Here is a 7,570-nt window from a genome sequence, read left to right on the forward strand (position 1 = left end):
TTATAAAAATTCGAGGATTTCTTGGCGACTAAAAGTGATGAAAGGCGAAAGCTTGAGTGCTGCATTCTGCTGCGCGACTGTTGTGCATGTAGTAGGCATCCTTGCCAAAGAAAAATTTATTGCAGTTTTGTTTCAAAGGCAGAACCTAGCCTTAGCTGTTATGCTCGGAATAGCGTATACGCAAAAGTGCGCAATAATAATGTTAATTTATTCTTGCATAACGACGCGTATGGTGACATGCTTCAAGTATAATTCTCGTATGCAACATAATTATAAACACTAAGCTACCAGAGATGGAGTCTCTCCAAAGCTAAGTTTGTCCAAAAGGTGACCAATGGCCGAACGGCCTAAAATTTCAGCAGTCTTATGGCTGCAGTTGCAAACGATATGTCAGTTTGAGACTCTTGAAATTCTGGATGCACCGGTATATTCACAGCCACATCCTGCATCGGCGGCAAAAAAGTTTTAAATATTAATATTCCCACCCTGTGTTGTGGTCCGTAGACAATAACAGAGGGTCAAAAGTAGCTTATATAGTTTACCAAATAATCCTATGGAGGGCATTCAAGCCAGCCTAGGTGCTGTGAATGCGAAAACATAAGATGAATTAAGAAGCTGGTGAAGTGATAAAGACGTTAATTAAGGTTTTTGAAAGAGTGGATAACTAGTCAAATGTATATACAGCACACATTGACTATGTAAATTCGAGCACTGCGACCACGGGACTCTTCCGATATATGTCACGCCTATTTTCCGAAACCGCGTTCACTGGAAACCACCGATATCACTCGGTTCCATCGCTAATGAGGTGTCTAAGGCTCTGACCTTAAAACACTTTTCTTATCAAACTTTACAGTTTTGTTTACATTTCTGCAATCAACAAGCAATTAGGGAGGAAATCCAGGGCGGTCATTACTTTTATCCGTCGTTCCGAACATCCAGTAACTAATGAGCTGTGTCACCCATATATTTTCACAAAATATGTCTGAAACATCATATACACGTGGTTTTTTGGAGCCAGCATGATAACATTAGGATTCTGGCTAAGAACAAACCTTCCTGCAAGTACAGTTCAATTGTTTAATGATTAGATGACGCCATCCTTGACGCAAATGCCATGGACGCAAGGACGCCATTTCTCCCCTCCATAGAGTACACTTCTTTTTGGCTTGGGTTTGCAATCAGCACCGCCTGAATTAAATAATTTCTTCTCGCTTTCGTTACTAAAACATCCACGCAAACTCCTGCATCGGCTTATGCATGCACGGCTTCGTACAGGAACTTTGCGACGCTGGCGCGCCCGGATGCGCATCCACGCTCTGCTCGCATGTGAATTATGAATCGCTCAGGGCAACTCGTCCGCTGATCCGGCTACTTAATCCAGCTTACCCAGTTCTTCTCCACGTGTCTGCCTTAATCCTCGCCAGGCGCCGGTAGGCACGTCACTTGCGGAGGACAGGATTAGCAGCGCCTCGCGGGGTTGCAGATGCAGGAACGGACTTCGCACTCGTCCGTCGAGCGATGCGGTGCTTGGAAGAGCGGCACTCTCTGCCTAACGATGATTAGACGGCGTGTTTATTCGGCGCCGGGATTGTGGAATAACGAAGGACCCAACGTCAGTGTCCGAATGCGTCGTGTGCATACCCCGAGAGGTTTGGTCAATACAAGGGCGAACTGCATTTAGAATCGTAGTAAAGCAGTTATCAAGAAGTACTAGTTTGTAAAATGTGGCGCTAATTTAACTCACAATTACAATTCTTGCTCTCTTTAGATGAATGGTTACGCACTGCGTTGCTCTCCTCGAACGACCAGCTGCGCTATGCGAATGAGTTTTAACGGACTAATGGCTAATTCCTAAAGGACTAACAGTTGTACCAACGCTGTTCGTAAAACCAATCGCTTGGAGTGCCCCGTTCATGTGTTGAGTGCCTTTATATGCTTATATTTCTTTTTGCTTTTCCCACCCTGCTATGATCTGTACCAGATAGCAGTACCTATAAATAAATAAATAAATAAATAAATAAATAAATAAATAAATAAATAAATAAATAAATAAATAAATAAATAAATAAATAAATAAATAAATAAATAAATAAATAAATAAAATTACAGTATGGTGGCTTCATTACCATTGCCAATTACCACTGACCGGAAAGGTCACGCACGTCCAGTAAAACTGCTCCCTGCTATTGAAAGATATTCGATGTTGCATCCCAAATATAAGCATACTAATTAGACATAATATTCATACCACTACTGAAGATGTACCTGCCCAAGTAGCTCCGCTCTCACCAAGATAGGAGGAGACGAACGGACCCACGTGTTCGCTCGTGGAAGTCTTCAAGCAAATTGGCTGAACGATTTCAACCTCAAGGACGAGCGCCCTTGCACCGCAGGCGGAGTAAACAGAGACCCAAATTGCAGTTGTTGTGCCTTTAGCTAATGGCACATGCCCATGAGAAGGGTAATCAAGCAGAACTTTTTGCTGGGCTAGTTGGTTCATTGTGACTTGAGTGAAACAGCGCGAAAGAAGCCCGAAGGCGAAGCCTGTCCCTTCTTCGCTTCGCCTTCGGGTTTCTTTCGCGCTGTTTCACTCAAGGCCCATGAGAAGGTTGGGCCACACATGAATCCACAGAAATGGGTATTGTGGTGTTTGATATGAGATTAAAATATTTACACTTCTATATATATATATAAATACGCAATACCATAGTAAGAAGGCCCTACTGATCAGAAGAAAAAAATCAATTAATTTCAACTCAATCAGCGGAACCAAGCAAGAAATCCTACCAGAGGCGTTACAAATTTGTGTACCGCGGAGCCCAGCTCAGTAGCGCCAAACGAAAGTAAATTTGGAACAGTCAATGATACAGATAAATATTTGCAAGTAATTTGAAGGAAGAGTTTTTGGTGGTTGGCAAAACAGCGACAAGACAGGAAAAAATGAACCAACGTCTCAGGTTCATTTCAGTATGAACACATGGTCGAGGGAAAACAGCCAAATTAGTGCACAAAAAAGGTAAAGGGAAGAATTCTAGATCTGAAATTTGTCAGACACACATTGCACGGCACTGACTAGGATTCCATTCATACTTCAAATACCGGAAGTCGCCAAAAGATAGAAAGGGCGAATTTGAGGACTCCATCTGAAGAAATGGTTTGAATCGCGCCACCACCCATAAAGGAAATTAGGAGGATAAAGCAATTCGAGGAAGCTGATGCAAGAAAGTCCGCGGATTCGTTCGTTGAAATTTCACAATGGCCAGAAAACCATACAAGTCTAATTTCGCAGATACGAGACGGCACGAGGTCGTAGAACTGATGACGCAAAGAAGATGCAGTCAAAGACGTTAACGCAGTACAAATTGAAAGAGCGCCTGTCACCACAATAACATTGAAGTGCTGTAAACAAACTGTACGAATGTCTAAAACAATAGCTAAAAATTCCGCAATAAAAATTGGGGCATAATCAGATAGATGGAGTGAAAAAGTCTAATCATCCGATAAACAAGGCGCATCCGAATTCCAGAATAAGGTGCACATAAAGTTTATAGGTCACAGCAAGGGCACATCTTCTCATTCCATATCTCCTGTGGCTGATTCAATGCAGTAGACCCTAGGCATGTTCTCCTTATCGCTTAATATTGGCAAAATGAGGTGTCAACTCATTGATTAATCATAAAAAAGGCCCAAGTACTTAAGAGTAGCAACCTGAAGTAACAAAGGCTTTAGATGGTATGAAAGAGAAATAGAAACAGCTTGCCTGGCAGGAAAGACTAGAATGAAGCATTTAATCACATTTAGAGTAAAGGAAAGATTATCTAGCCAGGCTCCCAGAGCAGTTAGGTAATTCTATAAGGTATGGTATAAGGTATGCCTATCTGTGGATGAGGAAAAGAAGGAATTATCGCCTACGTAGATGTACAGGTGAACATCGTCTCGCAAAGGTTATGAAGAAAGAAAAATGTTGAATAAAAAGGGGACAGGACCGAACCATGATGAACACGCCTTTAGATTGAAAACATGTGCGAGATGACAGACCACCTTGGTAACTGTAAAAAAAATCTTCCTAATGAAACTTCTTGCATCCAGGCGACTATGTAGTTCGGAATTTGACAATTTATCAAATGAGACATTAGTACTCTGTGATCAACACTGTTGTAAGCTTTTGGATATCTAAAGTTACTAGAGCAGAAATTTCACGAGACCGACCAGCCAAACGAATTCTGCTCTCCAGGTCAATGTGAGCAGATCATATTCTGGATGAAAACCAATCTGTCTGGAAGAATTTTATTTTTTGAAATGAACTAAGACAAGCGCGAATGAATTATGCGCTCTATTGTTTTCACCAGAATAGCCGTAAAAAGAAAATCGGTCTGATATTGTCAATGACATAGCCAATGCTTTGTTTCATGAGTAGTAGTACTTTAGCGAACAGTTAATAACTTTTAATAATTCCTGTGAAGAAATCTGGAATAGAATTTTTACCATACCATCTGTAATACCTGGTATTACAGCTTGGCCTGGTATATCTTCTTGGCCCTAGGCACCAGCCGGATGTCGGCATCGCATTTCTTTAAAGCAACACATGACAATCAAGCAAATATATAGAAAACGACAGAAAACGACAGAATAAACAGGTACTGCACTAAGAAAAACGCTGGTACGAACAACAAAGGAATGTTCCCCTCTTCACCCATAATTTCGCTTCGGCATGCACGAACGTGACCTACTTATGAAAGCACGCAGAGCTATTTATAGATATGCATTCTTCGAATGTTCTACGTGTTTCTTAATTCACGGTGTCGGAACTATGCCGCCATATATGTCTCTTTAGATTGGTTGGTTGCACAACTTTTTTTTTCCATCGGAAGTGGGCGTGCTCATCTCCCTCTCTAGAAGTAAAAAATGCGACGACGTGCTTACATTTTTTTTTTCTATTACCGAAGCAAGTGTCTGTACATATCAATCGTTGTTTTATCAAGTGCAGTGTGCTCTTTCTTTTCCAATGGCGTCGCTCAAAGGAGTTGAAATACGGGAATGAGTTCAGACTGTGCCTTGTGCCTCCACTTCTTGCATCTCGCCAAAGTGTTCGCATGATTGTTGACAGGAGGCAAGAGTCCAATTTTTACACGTCAGAATAAATAAAGCTTCGTTTTGTCAAAAGCACATACGGGATGATGTTAATACAGCAGGAACCGCTATACGAAGCCCTCCTTCGTGTGGATGAAGCCCTCCCAAGATCACCAATCAAAATAGCGAGGAGAGAAAGACAAGAGAAAGGAGGGGAGCGACGAGAAGAAAAAGAAAGGAAGAAGAGAGAAAAAATGTAGGGACGCTGTCACTGACAGGGAGATGAAAAAAAGAAAAGAAAGATGGTAGGGTTTTAACGTAGTTAAACCCAGTTGGACGTGTGAAAGTCTCTGTGCAGAGATGAAAGTTGATGCACATCAGGAGAGCATTGCAGTATAATATGCAGGGTAACCGGCTGTAGCGGTAGCTGACAAGCTTCCTATATCCGCTGCCCACGCGGACTTCCTGTGTTACTTCCTAATCCACTGCAATCGGGTTATTCTTTTTTTATTCGAGTATGATCATGCCCGGTAGGAAAACATCTTTGCTATGTCAACTAGGGTGAGCCACAAGACTGCTGACTTCGATTTTCCTGCTCGGGGCAGGACGGCGGGATCAGTGGTGTCACAGTAATAAGAGGAAAAAAGGGAAAAAGAGGCGCAGAGGCTGTTTATCTTATCTCGCTCGCCCACTTGTTACTGGCGCTGCGTTGGGCTGTCAACTGATGTTATCGCTCACACTAGCAGCGCCAGACGTTTATTGCTCTCACGCGTCACTGTATCGCTCCTGGCTAGATGTCTCAGTCTCTTCTCCATGGTCTAAGCAAGTGACTGCGGCTTACTACCGAAATTGCTAGGCGAAATAGATAGATATAGATAGATAGATGGATAGATAGACAGATAGATAGATAGATATATAGAGACAGACAGACAGACAGACAGACAGACAGACAGACAGACAGACAGACAGACAGACAGACAGACAGACAGACAGACAGACAGACAGACAGACAGACAGATAAATAGATAGATAGATGGATGGATAGATAGATAGATAAAGACAGACAGACAGGCAGGCAGGCAGGCAGACAGACAGACAGACAGACAGACAGACAGACAGACAGACAGATAGATAGATAGATAGATAGATAGATAGATAGATAGATAGATAGATAGATAGATAGATAGATAGATAGATAGATAGATAGATAGATAGATAGATAGATAGATAGATAGATAGATAGATAGATAGACATATATATATATATATATATATATATATATATATATATATATAGATAGATAGATAGATAGATAGATAGATATATAGATAGATAGATAGATAGATAGATAGATAGATAGATAGATAGATAGATAGATAGATAGATAGAGAGAGAGAGAGAGAGAGAGAGAGAGAGAGAGAGAGAGAGAGAGCGCTCCACCGAGATTTCAAAGCTGCGGCAAGCAGGGAACAAAGCCGAGAAATCAGAATGAACGAATGGTACAGACGATACAGTTCCGCACTGCTACTGGGTGATGGAAAGCATAGGCTTATTTAGTATTATCTGAGGGAGGGGAGGGGGAGGTTGTGCCACTGTGTGTGCGAGTTTCTCAAAGTGCATTTCACCTACCACAGGAATGACGGGAAGATGAGGTTTCGGGCTTGGCTTGGCTAGTAGAGGACCAAACACGTCGATTCTGCCTCAAAACCTGAAATGCGTGCTCTCCTCCTTGCTCAGAGTAAATTATTTTATAATGTGCTTTTCGCGTCTGATTGGGTAAAATGTAACGCAAGTGTCGTGCTTCGACTGCATTTCTGCGCGGTTTGCTGTGGAAAGAGTTCTATTGTTGCGGCTAAATCCACACGTGGCTGAGATTATCCGGACAATTTCATACACGGCGTTCCGCATTGTTTGACCGCTTTGTGACGTTAAACTGTATGGACACAACTCTTGATGCCGTGGAGCTCGTCGCGTTCGCAAACCTCGGCGAACGAGAAGCCGATCAGCGGTGTACGAGGAGTGTCGGGCAAAATTGTCTCGCAGCAGCGCCAGCGTGCCAGTGACTACGTGATAGGTGCACCTCAAACTTTCAGAACTGCCATCTCGGTCGGAGTTTGTGCCGAGGGGGCTGCGCTGGAGCAGGGGCATAAGAAGCGTTAGCGTGAAGCAGCCACCGCAGACCCCCAGCAGTGGGCTTGCGGCGGTTATATAGGACTAGCGATGCTTTGTTAGGCAGTGTCTCCTTTTTAGCACAGAAACACCGCACAAAACAATACTCCAGTCATGTGTCGTTTTCATATCGCAGTACTCAGATTTACAGTGATTTTATTTACGCAATATTTTGATTTCTTTGTAAAGTGTGGCTCAATATTTTGCAGAAAAAAGCTCTTGGGCCAGACGCTTAGCTCGATGAGAAACGAACGGTTGCGAACATATATAGCAACAAATATGCTAGTAATAAAATTTCGTTTCGGGTAATTTTAACAACTCTTTCGG

Source organism: Amblyomma maculatum, chromosome 5, assembly GCF_055883805.1.
Source record: "Amblyomma maculatum isolate TAMU_Amacu chromosome 5, ASM5588380v1, whole genome shotgun sequence".
In the NCBI taxonomy this organism is placed as follows: domain Eukaryota; kingdom Metazoa; phylum Arthropoda; class Arachnida; order Ixodida; family Ixodidae; genus Amblyomma; species Amblyomma maculatum.